At 39.9% G+C, this 22413-nt stretch overlaps 1 protein-coding gene across 14 annotated transcripts in view; it reads right to left on the bottom strand.

The window, feature by feature from the left end:
• ankrd6b (ankyrin repeat domain 6b) overlaps positions 1-22413 on the bottom strand; it is a 245297-nt gene that overhangs the window by 90460 nt on the left and 132424 nt on the right. For 10 of the 14 annotated variants that reach the window (XM_087982253.1, XM_087982262.1, XM_087982263.1 and 7 more), the window contains one exon: positions 21250-21374. The exons of the other annotated variants lie outside the window; for them this stretch is intronic. The gene's annotated coding sequence lies outside the window, so the exon portion shown is untranslated. The remainder of the gene's footprint in view (positions 1-21249; positions 21375-22413) is intronic. 14 annotated transcript variants of the gene reach the window in all.

Here is a 22413-nt window from a genome sequence, read left to right on the forward strand (position 1 = left end):
GCCCAGAGATTTGTTCTCATGTTGAATGCGTAGAACTGGAAGAATTCGCTGCTCCTCAAAGATAGTGACCTGCATTCCCCATTTTCGGGTCGGGGGGGGGAGGCTGCATTGGGAATTAGGATGGGTGACCCACCAAAGGCTGAAGATGCTGCCAACTCTCAAATAGAATTGGGCAGAAAGCCTGCAAAGCTCTAGCAATTGAGTCAAAAATTAAAATAAAAAAGCAAAATATAAAATATTCCTCCAGCCCTCGCCCTTGCCTCACTTCCCCTCACCCAACCCATATTTTCTCTCTATTTCTTGATTTAGCTTACCACTTTCTTTACTCATTGCAATTTTTACAATATTTTGCACTCTATACTTGATTGCTCATCCAATCTACACAATTTTAAAAAGAGAATCAAAGCTAGAATCACTGGTAGCATTGTGAATATGCCACTATAAACCAATAATAACATTGATGTACGAATGAAATTTTTAGTTGTAATTACTACAACTGTATTGCAGGCTTTTAGCTGTTGTTATGTGGGATCTTGGAACCAAAAGTGGAGGAAAAATAGATGCATTTTCAATTCTGTGAAAGTGACGTTTTTAAAACAATGTTCAGAAAGTCATTTTGGGCAGTGGTCGAAAAATAGTTTTTCCAATAAAGCGTCTGACTTAAGTTAAATGAATCAATCAGCAACATGGGAGTTCACTGCTGAATTTTTATGAAGCTGAGCTTTCTGAAACAGAAACAGATGGTCTGGTGCCACTGTACATTTAGTTCAGAAGAAAGGTCATGTTGGCAGATGGGCAGCTTTTTCTGGTAATTTTAACAGAACCCTAGACTGAGAGAGTTGGTAGAAATGTCCAGACTGTCAAAACTGGAAAATAGTAACCAGGCTGTTAGAGCTGAAAAGAAGTCTTAAGCTACTTCAGTCATTTCAAAAAGAAATTAAAGAGTTAAGATAGCAGTAATGCCTCACTGCAAAAGATATTACCAGAAAAGTGTTGAATTTTTATTTTTGCTGCATACGTGAAGATATTCCTACATGGTGACTTTGTAAACTTGTTCATGGGATGTGGGCATCACAGTCTATGGCAGCATTTATTTCTCAATCAACCACATGCTGAGAGTCTTGAGTCACATGTGGGCAAATTTCCTTCACTAAAAGAACATTCGTGAACATGATCATTATATTTAAAATAATAACAGGCTGTGGTTATATGATTGCCATAAGACTAGCTTTTTATTCCATATTTTTATTGAATTTAAGTTTCACAATCTGCCCTAGTAGGATTCAAACCTATGTTCCTGAGAACATTATAGCCTGGTGTTCTTGGTTAGTATTACACTATGCTATCGCTTCCCTGTGAATATGTACAGCTTTTGTTATGTTCTCTGTTGTGTAATTTGCTAAAAGAACATTGGCAACTTGATGTGAATATACTTAATAACCAATCACCATGGTAATCCAACTGCAAAAATATAGCTTTCACTCGGAGATCTGACATTTCCAGTATTATCATCAGCTGGGATTATAGCACCACACTGTCAGATATTCAAACATATATTGTAATGAAAGAGGTAATATGCTACAAAATGACTAGATTTTGTTTTAAAACATTAAAAATTAAACTAAAAAGTGCAGCACAGAAAATCCAAATCCTTATTTTATGCTGTGCTTTCTGTTGTTAGGAGTGGTGCACAAAGATACGTTAATTAGTCCAAAGATGATAGAATGGAAAAAGCTAAGGTTCCCGCCTTGATGGGTGGTTGTATTTTAAAAGTCAAAATAGTTCACCTATAAAATAAAATTGAAGTGTCCCACAAAGGCTTGGATCAGCACAGGCTGAATGTTGTATGCTATTTGGAGAAAGGTATACATCATGAAAGAATCTCCAGTAGCGGAAGGAGAAATAACATAAAGAGAGACCCTTCCAATATATTGACTGAGAGTCATAGAATCATAGAGATGTACAGCATAGAAACAGACCCTTCGGTCCAACTCGTCCATGCCGACCAGATATCGCAACCCAATCTAGTCCCACCTGCCAGCACCCGGCCCATATCCCTCTAAACCTTCCTATTCATATACTCATCCAAATGCCTTTTAAATATTTCAATTGTACTAGCCTCCATCACTTGATTAAGTTATTTACATTATATTCAACTGCATAAAATGTATCAACATCACTTTGTGTACATTCCCACAAAAGACAAGTGTGTACAATTTTATTATAATTAACAGTACTATATATTGCTCATTTACCAAGAAGACTTTGGAAGGATTTTCAAATGTTGAGTTAATTTCCATGGACAACTATTTTGTATGCCATCTGATGAAGTCGAACTTGTAAAGGTAGCTAATACAGTTTCAAAGAAATCTGAAGCAATGAAACTGCGCATCACGTATTTCAAGAAGAAAGATGATTTCAGTTATTGACAGACTGTGGTTAGTTAATGAAAGCATTAAAACCACAACATTACTCATTTTGAATTGCAGGATATAGTTACAATCTTAATCATCAGAAGTGTTGTCACTAATAGGTATTAGACAACTTTGTGGTGAAATCAGTGTCAACATTTGTTGAATAATCTTACATTGGCAATCTTGAAAGCTAAATGGATTGTCATTCAGCCTCTTCAGCTGGCTCGATCATTCTTGCTCCCCCCCCCCCCATCTTGGTAAATAGTACATATTTCAGGAGTGATAAGTTTTGAATTATATTGCAAGCCTGAGACAGAATTACTTGAGGATAATACAGGAATAATTATGGCCAACATTAGAATATTCAAGACTGGAGGTGACATTTGTGAGTGAAGGTTTCAGCAGTTACATGGATTAGGGTACAGAATAATATTACAAAGTCTGATGTAAGAGACTCTGTGGTGAAATGAATATGTGGTCAGAAGCTTATCTCCATGAAAAATGGAATGCCCAAGCTGCTAACAGTCTAGTCACCTGAGGCAGTGGTATGGAGAAAGATGATGGCGAGGGTTCCTGGCCGGCTAAACAGATGATGACTCCAATCTTTCTAACACTTAGTTGGAAGAAACTGCATTAGATATTGGACAAGCAATCTGATGAAGGCAGATCAAGTTAGGTGGTAGAGAGGTAAAGTTAGGGGTTATCAGCATTCTTATGTAAGATATGACTTTGGGACAACAAGTAGATGATGAACAGGAGGGTGTCTTCAGAACTGTAGAATTAACAGTACGTCATCAGGAAGTGGCCCAATAAGTGCACACTGACCCTCTAAAGAGTAACCCATCCAGACCCATTCCCCTACCCTATTACACTACATTTACCCTTGACTAATGCAACTTATCTACCCAATGGGCAATTCTAGCATGGCCAATTCACCAGACCTGCACATCTTTGGATTATGGGAGAAAACCAGCGCACTCGAAGGAAACCCGCGCAGACATGGGGAGAATGTGCAAACTCCACGCAGACTGTCGCCCGAGGCTGGAATAGAACCAGAGTCCCTGGCGCTGTGAGGCAGCAGTGCTCTGGGAGAGAGAGAGCCCCCTCTTCCCCGTCCCTGTCCCGTAGAACCAGTAAAGGAAATCCCAGTGAAGAGAGGTTGAGAAGTAATGTATGCTTAACTACACCAAAAGATGATTGGGAGAGTAATGCACCATAGTCACTGTCAAAAACAATGTAATTTGTAACTTTAATTATTGTCACAGTGGCAGAGATGGAAACTTAATTAAAGAGATTCAAGCAGAAAACATGGGCATAGATTTGGGAGATAATTAGAGTTGGAAGGGAGTAATCTGGAAAGACACAGAAGCCAAGAATATTTTATTTCATTTCAAGGATGTGGTGGCCACAGAAGTTTTACAAAATAAGCAGAATGCGCCCTTTCCAACAATTTTCCAACAATTGACACAGGTTTTGTGGTCATCATAGGACTCTTAATTTCTGATTTTCAAAATTGAATTCAAATTCCATCATTTATCATTTGGAGCAGGGGACAATGGGTGGTGATGGCGTTGGTAAGCAGGCAAGCATTCAAACTCAGATTCCCAGAACATTGCCTGAGTTTCCACATTAATAGTCTATCAATAAGGCCAATGAGCCACCTAGAGGTCTAGAGTCACAATTTTTAAAACAATTGATAATGATTAGTTACAGTCATCATTAGGCTGGCTTTTAATCTCCACATTTTAGGTAAAATCTTTCATGGTGGAATTCAAACCCTTGTTCCTCGAACATTAGTCCGACACACTGGATTATTAGTTTGGTGGCATTACCACCATATTCACCATCTCCTCCTGACTGCAGAGAAATAAACTTGTATTTCTATACTGCCTTTGCAAACTCAAGAAATCTTAACATTCTTTACAGCTAACAAATATTTTTTGCGGGGCAGTCACTCATGTCACATAAGAAATATAGCAGACAATTTCATCAATGATAAGGAATTTGCCCTAGCTCCATTGAACACCAAATATAATTGTTGTATATAGAAATCAAATTTAAAACTAATAAACTGCAACAATGAAGGATAAAAATTATCACTCAGCAATGAGGTCTGAAAAATATTCAGCAGTAAAATGTGGAAACTCAAGACTAAAATTAAATTATTGCTTGTTGCAAAGATTTCATTATGGTCCATTGCTTAATGTGCTCCATTACAAAGTGATGAGACACAGGTATCTGGAAATCTTATACAGAGGAACCTCAATTATCCGAACGAAATTGGTGGGCACTATTTCGTTCAGATAATCAATTATTCAGTTAATCAATTAACTGCCTTTCCACTAGGGCTCAGAGATTTTTTTTAAGTCTTCTCCCGATTCGAGAGACTAGGCAGCAGCTCACTGCGCGCAAGCCCCTGCTCACCAATCCCATCCAACACCCCTCCGCCCCCATCCAACACCGCCCTCCCCACTCGCCCACCAACCCAGTCCAACACTGCCCCCCATCCCAGTCCAACACCCCCCGCCCACCCACCAACCCCGCCCAACACCGCCCCCCCACCCGCCCACCAACCCAGTCCAACACTGCCCCCCACCCCTACCCCAACCCCGTCCGACAACATCCGCCCGCCCGTCCCCCCATCCCAATCCGACACCGCCCCCACCCATCCTCAACTCCCCCAACCCTATCCAACACTTCACTGAAACCATTCAAATTAATCTCTTCTGTACCCTTTCCAAAGCCTTCATGTCCTTGCTAAAATGTGTCGAAAATCAAACACAATGGTCTGATTTTCAAATAGAACCAGCATGGGTAGAATGTCAAGTTAGTGATCCCAGAAGTCATCTCATATACCCAATGCCCGTGGACTGTTTAAGATTTCAAAGGGCCAGTAGGCTAAACGGGAAATTCACGTGCCTCCCACGAACAGCCCAGTAAGCTCAGTTGGAGCTTGTTGATGGACCAAGGAAAACAAGGATGGGATTTTCAAAGCTGACAAACCCAATCCTCATCAGACTGATTCCTGGGATGGCAGAACTGACATTTGGAGAGAGACTGGATCGGTTAGGACTTTAGTCACTGGAGTTTAGAAGAATGAGGGGGGAATCCCACAGAAACCTATAAAATTCTCACAGGTTTGAACAGGATTAACACAGGAAGATGTTTCTGATGACTGTCCAGTCGAAGGATAAAGGTAGGCCATCTAGGACAGTGATAAGGAATAATTTCCTCACCCAGAGAATTCCACAGAAAGTAGTTGAGACCAAAACATTGAATGTTTAAGAGGAGTTAGATATAGCTGTTAGGGCTAGAGGGATCAAGGTGGCTGGGGAGAAAACAGGAACAGGTTATTGAGTTTGATGATCTGCCACGATGAATGTTGGAGCAATCTCAAAGGGTTGAACGGCCTACTCCTGCTCTTATTTTGTCTGGCGTCTGTTTGTAGTATACTGAAGTGTAATAGGTCATTCTGCACCAGATCAAGCACAGTTCTTTCAACATGCAAGGAAGGCCACTTCTCTCAGTATTACAACATCAGGCCCTCTAAGTAACTGCCTGTTCTCTTTAGCATGGCAGTGGCAGGCCCAATTTGACTGCTGCCTGCCTTTGCACTTGGCACTAGGATGGTGGCTCCCATTTCTGGAAGCTATTTAGTGCTACTGTTGGAAATCCAAGCTCACCTCCTGCCCAGTTACAGTATTGACATTTAAAAACAGCATCACAAAGGCAACATAATTGAGGAAGTATAAGCTCAGGACTCAGAATAGACCCAGGTCATCCCAACCCAACTTTAAAAATCTGACCCCAAACTCTGCTCATGCCAAACCAATACTTGATATAACATTGTTGCTTTTGTACTCTACAGCGTTTTTTTTAGAAATTTCAGGAAGCAAGGTGCTTTAACATGTGCAATTTTAACCTGCAACCATCAAAGATTTATGCATAAATATCACACTGTCCACCTCCAGATTGTCCACCCTTTCAAATTATATCATTTAACATGTGTTAACTTATCTCAAACTTTCTACTCAATGTTATTCGTTATGACTTGCCCATTCCATCAGCCTGATCTGTTCTATCAAAGTCTTATTACTATTCTCTTCTTGACTGTATTCACTTCCATAATTAATATTATCTGCCAATTTTGAAACTGTATCCTGTACCTATATGGTGGCTCAGTGGTTAGCACTGCTGCCTCACAGCCCCAGGGACCTAGGTTTGATTTCAGCCTCAGGTGACTATATGACGTTTACACATTCTCACCATGTCTGCGTCGGTTTCCTCCCATAGTCCAAGGATGTGCAGGCTAGGTGAATTAGCCATGGGAAATGAAGGGGTAGATGGGGCGAGTCTGGGTGGAATGCTCTTTGGAGAGGCAGTGTGGTCTTGATGGGCCGAATGGCCTGTTTCCAGGGCCAAGTCATTTATGCTTATCAAAAACAGGTGTTTTGTCTTTAAAATGGAATCACTGTACTGTGTAAATCTGTTTGAATAATGTCAGTTTTCACTAGAAGCTAAAGAGTTCAGATTGACCTCTGTAGCTTGCTGTGGGGTGACGTGGAAGCAAGCCAGCCAGGCTCAAAACAACAAAAGACGAGCTTCACAGCAAGCTTGGTGTCAAACCTTACAAGTAGCAGTGCTCCACAAAAGCAGCTTTCAGGACAGGTTGAATAATGCTGTCTGTAGAGCAAAAATACAGGCACTTTGACATTGAATAGCACTGCATGGTTGCTGTCTCCAGCAATTACAAAGATATTGTGGAGAACCTCTACAACACTAACAGCAATTTTGAAATAAGATTGTTCTGGCTTTCCCCACCTTGAATTTGTGAAGCCAGATTACCTGGTTTTAATGACCAATTATAGTTCTTCAAACTCAAATGTGACTCATTTTGGAGTCGACACGGATGAATAATAATTGGGAAATAGTAATATTCATCAAATACTTCTTGCAAGCCAATGTACAAAATATGAACTCTCATTTCCTTGGAGGAGACCTTTAAATTTATCAAGCACAGCTTGCCTTTTGAAAATAAGTAGGCTTTCCTTAGTTAGGACAAACATGGTGCAATTAATTATTTATTCTATCCTATCTAATATTTATTCTCCAATCACCATCACAAAATATTGGATTATCTGGTCTTCACCATGTTGCAGTATGGGGGAACTTGCTGTGCGTCAATTGGCAGTCACAATTCCTCGATTACATTTTCCCCTCCATGATCTTTCATGGCACAAGTACTTCATTGGCTGTGAATTTTTTTGGGATGTTCTGTGATATGAAAGGTGCCATAAAAATATAAATCAGCGAAGTCCAGAACATCATTCAAGGCAATATTATATTGCTTAATCCAACCAGAAATGCCTTCTTCTTTCCTCCAGTTTTGAACAAAGTGCTACGTTAGCAGCTCTCCATTCCTCTGGTACAACTTACAGAGCCAAAGAGATTTACGAGAATGTGGTCAGTGCCTCTTCCTTCTCCCCTGGCTAGGTTTGAGGAACTGTGGTGGCACAGTGGCTAGCACTGTTGCCTCACAGCACCAGAGACCCAGGTTCAATTCCCACCTCAGGCAACTGTCTGTGTGGAGTTTGCACATTCTCCCCGTGTCTGCGTGGGTTTCCTCCGGGTGCTCCCACAGTCCAAAAATGTGCAGGTTAGGTGAATTGGCCATGCTAAATTGCCCATAGTGAAGGGGAAATGAGTCTGGGTGGGTTACTCTTCGGAGGGTCGGTGTTGGCCGAAGGGCCTGTTTCCATACTGTACGTAATCCAATCTAAACTGAGGTTGCATGTCTTCCAGTCTGCAAAGCTATTCTTTATAGTACAGACAACTATGCTTCAGCCTCAGGGCAACACATTCTATTGTACTCAAAAACTGCAATCAAATCAATTGAAGTCTGCTAAACAATAGATGGAGAAGACATCTGAGATTAGTTTGGATCAATCACAATCACAGAAAATTGTAATTTTTTCATAACTAATTGCTACACCACTAAAGGAATGTGTTGAATCAATTTCTTCTACTTGTAGCTCTGAATCATTTATCTGGATAAATTCATAGTCAAATGCAAGAATACATCTTGGATAGCGTGAGTAACGATAAGACATAGGAGGAGACGTGGGCCATTCAGCCCATTGAGTCTGCTCCATCAATGACATCATGGCTGATCTGATAAACTTCAACTCCAATTTCCTGCTTTTTCCCTACAATCCTTAATTCCCTTATTGTTATTTCAGCCTTGAATATACTTGATGACCCAGCCTCAACAACTTGCTGCATCAAAAAAAAATTCACAGATCGACTGCCATCTGAGGCAAGAAATTCCTTCTCACCTCGGTCTTAAATGGTTGACCCCTTATTCTGAGATTATGCCTTCTGGTCCTTATCCCACAACCCTTGGCAAGTGATATTGGGTTCCTGATATTTTCAAACAACATAATAAAATGAAGAACTAACGCATTACAGCAGTTGATTGAAATCTAAAATGGTGCAAAACATTTTTCAGGAAACACTCAGCATCTGTGCAGATAGAGACACATTAATGTTTGGGGTGGACTCTTTATTAGAACTGAAAGACATTAACTGTAAGCAATACATAAAATGGAACAGCAGGGGTACAGAAATGCTATTACAGTTCTTCAAATAATTAAAATTTTGGCCCAAAATCTCCAGGACACTCATGTCAATGTGAAAGCCCATCTTTTGATTTGATTTGATTTACTATTGTCACGTGTACCGAGATACAGTGAAAAGTTTTGTTTTGCTTGCAGCACAGGCAGATCATACCACGTAAGGTGCATTACGGTAACAGAACAGAGTGGAGAATACAGTGTCACGCCTGCAGAGAAGATGCACAAAGATGACGATCAACATTAATTTTAAAACTTGAGAGATCCATTCAGAAGTCTGATAACAGAGGGGAAGAAGCTGTTCTTGAATCTGTTGGCAAGTGTGTTTAAGCTTTTGTATCTTCTGCTCAATGGAAGAAATTATAATCAGGGTGGGAGAGATCTTTGATTATGTTCTACATCAAGTCCTTATCTAAACACTGAAAACTACGACATTCAGTGAAACAACATTAAGCAAATCATATTTGCCTATTACAATCAACTTAAAGGCTGTAGTTAGGCTTTGTATAGCCTCTCCTCAAAAAAAAATGTTAAATTCTGTAAAATTAAATACTTCATATTGCTAAATTTCTATAGTCATGAATGCAATAGCTTTTAAAATAAACGTAAAGGTATAAAAGTAGTGTGCTAACTCTTTTTAGTTAACATTTGCTTGACAACTTTCTTTTGCAGTGTTCCAACATATTCCTGTCTGATGCCTGGTAATAGTGGAAAGATTTTGAGGAAGCACTGAATGAGTCACAACCTGCGTACTCTGACCTGTATTAACTTTGGCAATGGTAACATCAGGATGTTGAGGATGGAGGAAGTTTTGTTGAATGTCAGAGGGAAATGTTTGGACTCTAATTCAAGATGGTCATTGCCTGGCACTTATATGACACCAACATCAATTGCCCCTTATCAGCCCAAGCATGAATGTTGTCCAAGTCTCGCTGGGACTGACAGCTTCATTATTTGAGGAATATAGAGGTCAGCATTGTGCAAATGTTAGCCCCATGTTGATCTTAGAGCAAAAGGTATCGATGAACCAGATGAAGATGGTTGGGCCTAGGACACCAGCCTGAGGAGCGATACTCTACGTCCTGAAGCTGAGCTAATTGACCTCAGAAACCTTTGTTGCTGCCTAGTCTGACTGCAGCCACTGGAGAATTTTCTTCTAATTCTCATTACTTTCAATTTGGTGACACCTAGTGAAATGTTGCCATATGTCAACAGCAGTTGCACAGTCCTCACCTCTGGAATTCAGGTCATTGCTCATCTTTATATTATGGCTGTAATGAGGTCAGGAGTCAAGTGGTTCTGGCAGAACTCAAGCAGAATTGATGATTAGTTTTCTGCTGTATAAGTGCCTCTTCACAGTATGATCAATGATACCTTGCATCATTTTGCTGATGATTAAGAGTAGGATCCTGGAGTTGAAGTTAAACAGCTTTTTTGTGGACAGGCCATACTAAAGCAATTTTCCACATTGCCAGATAGATGGCAATATTGTTGCTGTGCTTTTGGCTTGGTTGGAGGCACAGCTAGTTCTGGAGCACCAGTCTTCAGTACTATTGCCAGGGTACTGTCAGGGTCCACAAGTATCTGCTGCCTTCAGCCATTTCTTGATATCGCATGGAGAGAATCAAATTGGCTGAAGCCATCAGCCAATCACTATCTCACCTTTCCAGTGGCAAAAAGAACTGCAACACTTCTAGGTTTTACTTAATTTTATTGCAATGGTCTTTCATGGATCAATAAGTAACGGTATATTATGATAGTTCTTAAATATATGTTGAACAAATGCACAGTATGGTTTATTTAAAAGAATTTTCTCAAAATGTGATAATTAACTGCATAAATTTGAAGATTCCTGAGTACTTCTCCATGTTAATAGGATCAGACATAGTACTATATACATTTGATGTGATGTATCTTTTTTTTAAAACACACTTTTCACTTCTACAAATGCAAGACATCCCATGGTTCTTTTTCACTGAAATAAAAACCACCAACTAAAAAATTAAGGACGGTCAGGAATGACAAATATGTGCTGGGCCTGCCACTGATAACAGACTTGTGTGTACTTGATGTTTTGGCTGAAAACCAATATGCAACTGCAAATGATCTGCTGTACACCCTCATCCACTACTCTTTTCATAATCTGATTTAATACCATTAATCTTTCTACTTTCATTCCACTTATGGGGAAAATCTCTCACAAAATAGTCTAAACTAGACGACTGATTTGCAATTCAACTTATTTAGCAATTTTAAGAGAAATGGCCAGAATTTCATGCGTAAAGTTCCTTTCAAGTAATATTAACTTACCGCTTAAAAATATTAAAAACAGAAGTTGCATATGGGATAAATAGATTCACAAAATACCTTCATGAGTTTAAGAGAACTATAACTTGCTTAGTTCCATTGATAAGGAAATGTCAACACTGAATTTGCAAAGGGCTTCAGTGACAGCAACATATAGTGCATACTGATTGGAAGGTGAAGTACTTTGTGGTCTGGGCTGAATGGGAAAGAGAACTTCGAAATATATAGGAAGGGGTGCTAAAGGAAGAAGCTGAGGCAGCTCAGTATATATCCTGAGTTTTGGATTCAAGGAAATATATAGGTTTCTCATAGCCTTTTATTAAAGGTAAATGGAAGAAAACTCAAAGGAGGCAGGTTCTAATGGACAGAAGTTTGGTGACGCTGAAGGAAAATACGAGATGGTAAAACCTAAGGTGAGCTAACTGGATTTGTACCACATGGACTCAGATTTGAAGACAAATAGCTTGGTTAAAAAATGAATAGTGAGAGGCATCAAAGTTTGCAAATGGATATGAGCAGGTTTATTTTTACGAATTCACCCTTCCTATCAATAGTAATGGATGGATCACTGATTTCAATCTCTGTTTGATTTTTTTTAAAATTAGAAAGTAGTTTTGCATTTGTCTTGCATCTTCCATGAACTTATCCAATGAAATACTTATGGAGTGTAGTCACTTTTGTAATGTAGGCGATATGACAGCCAATTTGTGTACAGCAAGCTCGCACACATAGTAATGTGACAATAACCATATAATTTATATTCATAATGTTGATGGAGAGATAAACCTTAGCCAGTTTTTATCACCTCTAATGATTATCCTGTGTTATATATATGTTATGTATATGGGGAAATGAAAATTGACCTGCAAATCTATACTTTCTGAATGTTGATGATTTGTTTACATCGCTTTTAGTTTAGGATTGATTAAATAACAATGTGCAGTTCACTCTATTAAATGAATACACATTACTATTAATGAGATTCAAATTCAGACCTTCAACATTCAAAAAGATTTTTTTCACACAGATGAACATAATCCAATGACTTTGGACTGGTGGCTCGTTACCTCATCACATGGATGCTACTAACATTTCAGTAAGTCAAATGGATGAAAGAAGATCTGGATGACAGTTTTAAACACATAAAATCATTCTATTATGCCATATTTAGAATTACAACGAAAAACTGTTTGGAAAAACACAGAGTGTCGTTGGAGTTTGAACTATCAGAAGCTCTTTCCTTGGACAAAGGCAATCTGATTGATAACTTTAATTTTCACTACCAAAATCATTGTGAGGTTAATTGGCAAATATAACTTCTTCAAGAAAGTGGATTTATACAACATGTATGTTGCAATAGAAATATGACAGACTGAACCAATTGTCTTAAAGTTCAATTCCTTTGGGTTCATGGGATACAGCACTATAACAGATGTTTAAACTCAGACTACAAATTAAATACTGAACATGCCAGGCAGAGGTGAGAAAAGATCACTAGACCCATGGAAACTCATCATTCTAGCATGTTAATTCTCCAATCAATCATATCATTGTATTTCAAAGGAATACCTATGTTTAGTTTTTATCACCTCTAATGATTATATCACTTGCTAATTAATTATGCACTACATAAATAATCTCCTTATAATCAGCAAAACGATCTTTTCACATATTGAATTCATGATTTGAAATCTGATCTTATCTCACCATGACTTGGAGGTCCCGGTGTTGGATTGAGGTGGACAAAGTTAAAAATCACACAATACCAGGTTATCGTCCAACAGGTTTATTTGGAAGCACTAGCCTTCAGAGCGCTGCTCCTTCATCAGGTGGCTGTGACTATAACCTGGTGTTGTGTGATTATTAACTTTGACCTTATGTCAACATGGTTAGTTCTCACTTTCAACATTGATCTGCGTTGGAATACTGAAGATATCAAAAACTGACTATTTTCAATGATCAAACCTTCAGTAGAAGTATGATTTGTTGCACGTATCTGCACATATACACTGAACAACAAAATGCCACATGTAAGCAAGTACAGAAAAAAGGAAAATAATACAGATGAATGTATGGCTGTAAAGATGATACAGGAGTTGGGGGATGAGTACAAGCTGGATGGGTTACATGTGATTAGAGCTGAGGCTGAGTTCCTTGCAGGGTGTTTTGCTATTGCGACTGGGGAAAGCTTAAATGAATTCAACCTGGGTACAGGAACTAGGACATAAGGTGAAAAAGTAATACCAGGGCGCACAAAATGATAGAAGCAGATAACACTAAAATAGAGAATACTAAGTTAATAGGTGGAGTTGGAGGAAAGGAGAATGTGATGAAGTTTAAATTAGAGTCACATTGCCCTATAAAACCATCAGATACAGGAGCTGAGTTAGGCCATGAGGCCTTTCAGTCTGCCCTGCCATTTGATCATGGCTGATAAGTTTCTCAACTCCCTACTCCTGCCTCTACACATAACCTTTGACCCCCTTACTAATCAAGAACCTATCTATCTGCCTTTACTACATTCAATGACTTGGTGCCTGTGGCAATGAGTCCCCTCTGGCTGAAGAAATTCCTCTTCCTCTCAGTTCTAAAGAGTCGCTGCTTCAATCTGAGGCTCTGTCCTCAGGTCTTAGTCTCTCCTACTAGTTACTACTATCTTCTCCCCCTCCACTCTATCCAGGTCTCTCAGTATCCTGAAAGTTTCAAAGGTACCCCCACTCACCCTTCTAAGCTCCACCACGTACAGACCCAGAGTCTTCAACCGTTCCACATATGCCAAGCTCTTCATTCCCAGGATCTTTCTTGCAAATCTCCTCTACACCTTCTTCATGGAACATCCTTCCTTAGATACAGGGCCCAAAACTACTCTCAATATTCCAAATCTGGTCTGACCAGCACCTTAGACAGCCTCAGCAGCACATCCCTGCTTTTGTATTCTAGCCTTCTTAAAAGTAATGCTGACACAGCATTTGTCTTCCTACCTGTCAACTGAATCTGCATGTAAACCTCAGGATAATCCTGAAATAGGATCCCAAGTCACTTTGCGCTTCAGATTTCCAAAGTCTTTCCACATTTAGAAAATCCTCCGCATTTCTATTTTTCCAACCAAAATGTATAATCTCACACAATTTGATTGAGTTTTTTTGAAAAAGTAACAAAGACGATTGATAAGGGCAGAGCGGTGGACATGATCTATGTGGACTTCAGTAAGGGAGGTCGACAAGGTTCGCTATGGGAGACTGGTTAGCAAGGTTGGGTCTCATGGAATACAGGGAGAACTCGCCATTTGGATACAGAACTGGCTCGAAGGTAGAAGACAGAGGGTGGTGGTGGAGGGTTGTTTTTCAGACAGGAGGCCTGTGGCCAGTGGAGTGCCACAAGGATCGGTGCTGGATCTACTACTTCTTGTCATTTACATAAATGATTTGGATGTGAACATAGGAGGTATAGTTAATAAGTTTGCAGATGACACCAAAATTGGAGATGTAGTGGACAGCAAAGAGGGTTACCTCAGATTACAACAGGATCTTGATCAGATAGGGCAATGGGCTGAGGAGTGGCAGATGGAGTTTAATTTACATAAATGCGAGGTGCTGCATTTTGGGAAAGCAAACCTTAGCAGGACTTATACAGTTAATGGTAAGGTGCTAAGGAGTGTTGCTGAACAAAGAGATCTTGGAGTGCAGGTTCATAGCTCCTTGAAAGTAGAGTCGCAGGTAGATAGGATAGTGAAGAAGGCGTTTGGTATGCTTTCCTTTATTGGTCAGAGCATTGAGTTTAGGGGTTGGGAGGACATGGTGCAGCTGTACAGGACATTGGTTAGGCCACTGTTGGAATATTGCATGCAGTTCTGGTCTCCTTCCTATTGGAAGAATGTTGTGAAACTTGAAAGAGTTCAGAAAAGATTTACAAGGATGTTCCCTGGGTTGGAGGATTTGAACTATAGGGAGAGTTTGAATAGGCTAGGGCTATTTTCCCTGGAGTGCTGAAGGCTGAGGGGTGACCTCATAGAGGTTTATAAAATCATGAGGGGCACAGATATAATAAATAGACAAAGTCCAGAACTTGATGGCACTGCTTTAGGGTGAGAGGGGAAGGATATAAAAGGGACCTAAGGGACAACCTTTTCCACACAGAGAGTGATGCATGTGTGGAATGGGCTGCCAAAGGAAATGATGGAGGCTGGTACAATTATAACATTTAAAAGGCATCTGAATGGGTACATGAATAGGAAGGGTTTAGAGGGATATGGGCCAAGTGCTGGCAGGTGGGACTAGATTAGGTTGGGATATCTAGTCGGCATAGACAAGTTGGACCGAAGGGTCGGTTTCCATGCTGTACATCCCTATGACTTACCCAGATTGTATTCCATTTGCCATTTCCCTTTGTCCACTCTCCTAGCCTGTCCAAGTCCTCAGGCAGCCTCCCATCTCATCCACATTTCCTGCCCCTCCATCTATCTTTGTGTTATTTGCAAACTTAGTTACAGTGCCCTTCAATTTCTTCATCCAGATTGTTAATAACAATGTGAATAGTTATAGTCACAACACTGACCCCTGCTACACTCCATTAGTCACTGGCTGCCATCCTGCCAAAGACCCCTTTATCCCTCCTCTCTGCCTTCTTTCATTCAGCCAATCCTCTATCCATGCCAGTAGCCTGCCCTTAACAGAATGGGCTCCTCATTTCCCCTCCCCCCACTTTATCCCAGTTCCAACTTGCCAGCTCAGCACCATCCTCATGAACTGTCCCACCTGTCAATCTTCCTTCCCAACTATCCGCTCCACCCTCCTCTCTGACCAATCACCTTCATCCCCACCCCCATTCACCTATTGTACTCTTAGCTACCTTCTCCCCAGCCCCACCCCCTCCCATTTATCTCTCCACCCCGGAGGCTCCCTGCCTCATTGCTGATGAAGGGCTTTTGCCCAAAATGTTGATTTTCCTGCTCCTCGGATGCTGCCTGAACTGCTGTGCTTTTCCAGCACTACTCTAATCTTGACTTTTACGGAGCAGCATCTTTGAGGCAATGTGTTAAAGGCCTTTTGGAAATCCAAATAGATCATGTACACTGACTCTCCTGTATGTAATTCAGAGAGTATTGTTAACAATACAGGGAAATTATAGGCACTTATTGTTTTGTACGATGACAATGTTGTAGCGATAACAGATCTGGCTTAAGGAAGGTCTCCATTTATGAGACAGGTGCTGCTCAGGCTATGATGACAGAGGAGGAATCTTAATCATGAGAAAGGCTTGAAACTGACAAGATAGAGATAATGGAAATGCTGCAAATACTTCAAGGATATTGGAGGAAGTGAGGATGGAAATTGCAGCAGCATTGGCAATTTTCTTTCAGTTGTCCCTGGGTGGTGCCTGAAGACCAGAGAATTTAGTAAGGGTTGTAAATATGATCCATTTTACCTTCAGTGGTGAGGAAATTATGAGAAACAATTATTCAGAATTAAGTTAATAGTCACATGGGAAAAATGTGGATTGATTCAGAAAGGTCACTTCAGATTTAGAGATTTTTTTAAAAATGAGGTAACAAAAAGAGATGATGAGGGGAAAGTTGTTCCAAAATACAACAGACGTATGAGGAAAGTTGTGGGTCATGGACTAAAAAGAGCAATGTTTATTCAAAATTGATTGACAGATAGGGAACAGAGAGTAAAAGTTAATGAATATTTTTCAGTGGAGTTTCCCAGAGATCAGTATTACAATATTGGGAGTCTTACTGTTCCTGATATATATCAATGATCTAGACCTTCATGTGTGGGGGACAACTTCAAAGTTTGTTGGTGACACAAAACTTGGGAGATGGCAAACTTTGAGGAGGATAGTGTAGAACTTGGAAAGGACATTGACACATTGATGCAATGGGTGGATTGGTGGCAGATGAAGTTTAATACAGAGACATGTTTTGGTACATTAAAGGTTACTATTCTGAAGGGTGTGCAGGAGCAAAAAGATCTGGATGTATTTGTACATCAATTATTAAAGGTGGCAGGACAGATAGGGAGCGTGCTCATAAACTGGGTCATATTTACAACTTTATTAAATTCTCTGGTCTTCTGACACCACCAAGGGACATGAAAAATAATTGCCAGTACTGCTGCAATTTCCACCCTCGCTTCCTCCAATATCTTCAAAGTATCTACAGTGTTTCCAATATCTCTTCTTTGTCAGTTTAAAATGTTTGTAATGATTAAGATTCATCCTGTGTCACTATGGCTTCATAAATAGGGGCATAGCATGTCAGAGCAGAGAAGTAATGATTAACTTATACAAAACATTGATTAAACTTCTGCTAGTGGAATGTATACAGCTCTGGCAGCCAGACTATAGGGATGATGTGAACGGACTGGGGGAGTCCAGAAGAGGTTTAAGATAATGATTCCAGGGATGAGACACTTAGTTGTGTGTGAAGATTGAAAATGTTGGAATTGTTTTCCTTGGAGAGGAGAAGGATAAGGAATGAGATAGTAGTTTTCAAAATGAGGGGGGATGTGGACAGATGAATAGGGAGAGACTGTTCTATTTATTAATGGATCAAGAGCCAGAGAACATATTTGAAGCTGCCATGCAAAAGAAGCAAATGCATGGTGAAGAAAAAAATTTACTGATGCAGTCAGTGGTTTGGGTCTGGAATCCACTCCCTGAATGTGTGGTGGAGGGAGTTTCAATTGAGGCATTCAACAAGTCATTAGATGATTATTTAAACAGGAACAATATGCAGGTTATCGACAAAGGCATGAAACTGACACAAAGTTAAAATGCTCCGAAAGCTAATGCAGACTCAATTGACCAAATTATCCTCTTCTGCATTATAGCAATTCTGTGACTGGGTTAAAACAAATCTCTACTCTGAGCGATATTTAACAGGTTTTAGTAATAAAGATAGAACATTATTCGCCGTTTTAGTACTTCTTTAAGAAGAAAAGTAAAATGGTATTAGGCTCCGGAAGTTGGGACTTAAGAATGTCACCTTACAGTCGTAGAAATTGCCTATTTTATCCAGTGATATTCAAGAAGATATATCCAACACAATACAACATTCAAAAGAGATGAAGTTGAAGTTTTTCATCCTGCATTTCAGTCCTGCTGATTGCAAGGAGAAAAGCTTTAACTTCATCTCTCTTTATTAACTGGGTTGAAGGGCTCATGCCCGAAACGTCAATTCTCCTGCTCCTTCGATGCTGCCTGACCTGCTGCGCTTTTCCAGCAACACATTTTCAGCTCTGATCTCCAGCATCTGCAGTCCTCACCTTCCCCATAAGCTAGTCAGACACTGCTATACAGATGTGAAGCATCAGCTGTGTATCAAAACCTCCTCCAGGATCTTTATTGCTCACAGAATATATGCAAGACCCATTCTAAGCAGACTGGCGCTCAAACGTAGTGTGTGCTGCGAGGCATAGTGAAATCTGTCATTGTTCTTCTCTTAGATCCTGTAGGGATGGCCTGACAAAAGACACATAAAAGCCCATTCCTAACTACGCTTGTGTATTGCCCATTCCTAACTACGCTTGAGAAGGTGGTGGTAATCCAACTTCTTGAAATGCTGCAGATCTTGGATGTGCAGGTGTGTGGAGGTTGTGAGCGTTGCTATCCCAGGATTTGGAGCTAGTGACAGTGACAGGGTGACTTATTTCCAAGTCAGGATTGTGTTGTTTGGACAGGACCTTTGGATAGTTGATGGTGTTGTTCCTGTGCCCCTGCCATTATCCTTCTTGAGGATAAAGTTTATCTTTGCCCTTCTCTAGTGTCATTAAATGGGAAAACATAAATGAACATAAAACTTCAATTTAAAAGGAACAAACCAATTTCTCCACATATGAAGAACTTCTGTCCATTTCGGAAGTAAACGTATAATTTTCAATGAGACTTTTCTTTCTGTTGCCTTTCTCAAATGAGAATCCTACAAAGTGGAACAAAAATTCTTAAAACACTGGGCTGATACTGCATTTATTTGCTGCACTGTGGCATTGAACTATCTAGATCTCACTTTTGATTTTCATCAGTGCAGAGTAGTCAAATTTCAGATAGCTTCATATTTGCACTACATTAGATAAAGGAAGTGAGGATGGGGAGGGAGTGAGCAGTTTACGGGGGTGGGTGGGTGGTTTATGGCAGGGAGGAAATCTGAAGATAACTGACAAAAATCAAATGGAAAATGAGATTTAGCCAGATACATTTACAACTTCTATCTTTTCCAGCAACACATTTTCAGCTCTGATATTTTTCCAGCAACACATTTTCAACTTCTATCTTAAACCTAACTTGAGTGCGTAAATCAGATTACCAATCCAGTGAATTATTACAATGCATTGTTAAGAAATGCCGTCCCTTGAATATGTTGTCAAATGCTTTGTCCTCACTCTGCTAATGGCCCAGATGTAGTTTTACAGCTTTTCTGCTTCAGTGCACACTTCATAGTTTACCATTAAGTTCCACATAACATGCAATCAACTATTGTGCTAGAAGTGGTGTCAAAGAACAATAAATGCCTGGTCATAGGTAGCATTTAGGATCATCAACTCAATGGGTCACATCCATTTTCTTCTCAGTCAGAGTTGGATCACTTTTACAAAAAGGCAAAATTAATACTAATGCTGACAAAGAGGATTCTATATTTCACAGTCAGAGAATAACTGATTAGGTTTCCATTGAAGATGCAATGAACAAGAATTGATTTTAACTATAATTACCCAATGTTTTTCTTGTTTCATCAATAAGGGTTACAATGCTAATATTCAGACAAATTAATAACTGAAGATGTGTGATTTCACCTGCAGTCAAATTTAAGGGGCGGCACAGTGGCTCAGTGGTTAGCACTGCTGCCTCACAGCGCCAAGGTCCCAGGTTCGATTCCAGCCTTGGGTGACTGCGCGGAGTTTGCACATTCTCCCCTTGTCTGCGTGGGTTTCTTTCGGGTGCTCCAGTTTCCTCCCACATTCTAAAGATGTGCAGGTCAGGTGAATTGGCCATGCTAAACTGTCCATAGTGTTAGGTGCATTAGTCAGAGGGAAATGGGACTGGGTGAGTTACTGTTCGGAGGATCGGTGTGGACTTGTTGGGCCGAAGGGCCTGTTTCCACGCTATTGGGAATGGAATTGAATCAGGTGGGAGGAAATGGAAATGGAAAATATTTAACTAAAGTCCAAGCAAAATATTCAACACTATCGTAAAATACATTGGAATCCTAGTGTTAGAGCTCAGAATTTAAAAGATGGGTTCCTGTGTTTGGAACTAGTTCATTTGGGTGTTCTCATACACATTGTAACATTGTGGAAGGTATCAAACTTGTGCATGCAGTTGCAAAGTATTATGAATTAAACAAACATACTTGTCAGCTTGCAGCGGAAGTTGGTGCTCCTGTGGTTGCTGGTCAATTTAATCCTATTGGTACAAGGCCAATGCACCAGCACAATGTTGTAAGATATTGGATGCAACATTAGAAGGCAAAAGACTCAACTTCCACCTGATACTCCCATTATAACACAATAGAGGTGGATTGGCAGCATTGGCTAACACCTAAAGCATTAACAAGCAATACCTCAAATTGACTTTTCATGACTTCGTTTCATAACATCGCAATATTGTAATTACATTTTTAGGTCTATACTATCTTGCTTCAGTGGAAGTAGACTCACTTTAGTTAAAGGACTGCAATGTGAAGTCTCATTTCATGGATTTCAATGTGCAATCTAGGCTAACACTGTACCAAAGAGGTGTTGCACTGTCACATGCAAATGTTAAACTGAGGCATCCTCTGCCTTTTCTGGGGTGGATATAAAAGATTCCATGGTCCCATTTGAAGAGGACAGGTAGCATTTCATCTGCCCTGGTCAAGATTTATTTATCAACCAACATTATCAAATTACACTACTTACCTTGGAACCATATTCCTGTAACCTTCACCATAAGTAGTTTCTTAATTTAAAGAATGCCTCCCTCCGGATGATTGATAACGTTTACACCTCGTGTCAGCCTAGCACACTTTCATTCAGAAAATTCCCTGAAGCAAGAGGAAATGTAAAGTTAATGCTATTTGATTGAATTACCTCATCAAAGCACTTATCAGCACAATCATACAGACTAAGCTGCAGCAGCCTAACTCATTCTTATTCAAGCAGAGGATGATTTTGGTTTTCAACGGTTTCCTTTTTACAAGAAGTTCCTTTTTATCAGGGATTTGGCATCCACTGAAAATCTGTAGTGGTCCTGAAAAGCATTTTTCACTTAATGGAGCTTTCCTTTGATGAATATATGGCACTGAAACTTTCTTTCTGCTTACTTACAACATACAGATTATAGTTTAAAGTTAATTTTATGTCATTCTTGATGATTTCGACTGCAAGTTCCAATTCCTCACCAATTAGAAAGAAAAGCAAAACATTTCTACTACTTTGACAGAAATGTGAAACATAATATAACTTAACCTTTCCTGGATACTTTAACAAATTCACTGATCTTTTCAGACAGACACTGAAGATTTAAAAAGCTATCAATCTACATTAATGTTTCACAATTCAATGCAAGGAATTGCTGCTTAAAGCTGTTTAGAACCAACCATGTGTTTTGCTTGGTAAGATGGGGGAGGGTGGAGGTGAGAGAAGTTCTGAAGCCTGTGAAAAACACTTCATGTTTTCCATTAATTCCATGTTTAACTAAAAGTGGTGCTCTATTTGACAGCACATTGTTTCTGGTCATGCCCCATTCAGTTTATTCATACTCAGTACCTACAGGGAAGTATGACAGCTCTTGTGGCACAGTGGTAGTGTTCCTTCTTCTGGGGCAGGAGGCCTGGGTTCAAGTCCTAGTTGCTTTGGAGATATGTTACAACATCCCATTACAGGATGTTATAACATAGAGTCATAGATATCCTGTGTGGATTAAAAACCACCTGTATGGAAGCAAGTCCATTTTACAACAGCAGCTTATATTTGTATGATGCTTTTAATGGTGCATTCTTATGATGTCAAGCCACATATGGAAATACATGGTCCAGGATGCAAGTTTTAAGTAGGGTCTTAGAGACAGTAAGTGGGGTAGAA

Source organism: Chiloscyllium plagiosum, unplaced genomic scaffold (assembly GCF_037043375.1).
Source record: "Chiloscyllium plagiosum isolate Xiang-an unplaced genomic scaffold, Cpla_swu_hap1 HiC_scaffold_3, whole genome shotgun sequence".
In the NCBI taxonomy this organism is placed as follows: domain Eukaryota; kingdom Metazoa; phylum Chordata; class Chondrichthyes; order Orectolobiformes; family Hemiscylliidae; genus Chiloscyllium; species Chiloscyllium plagiosum.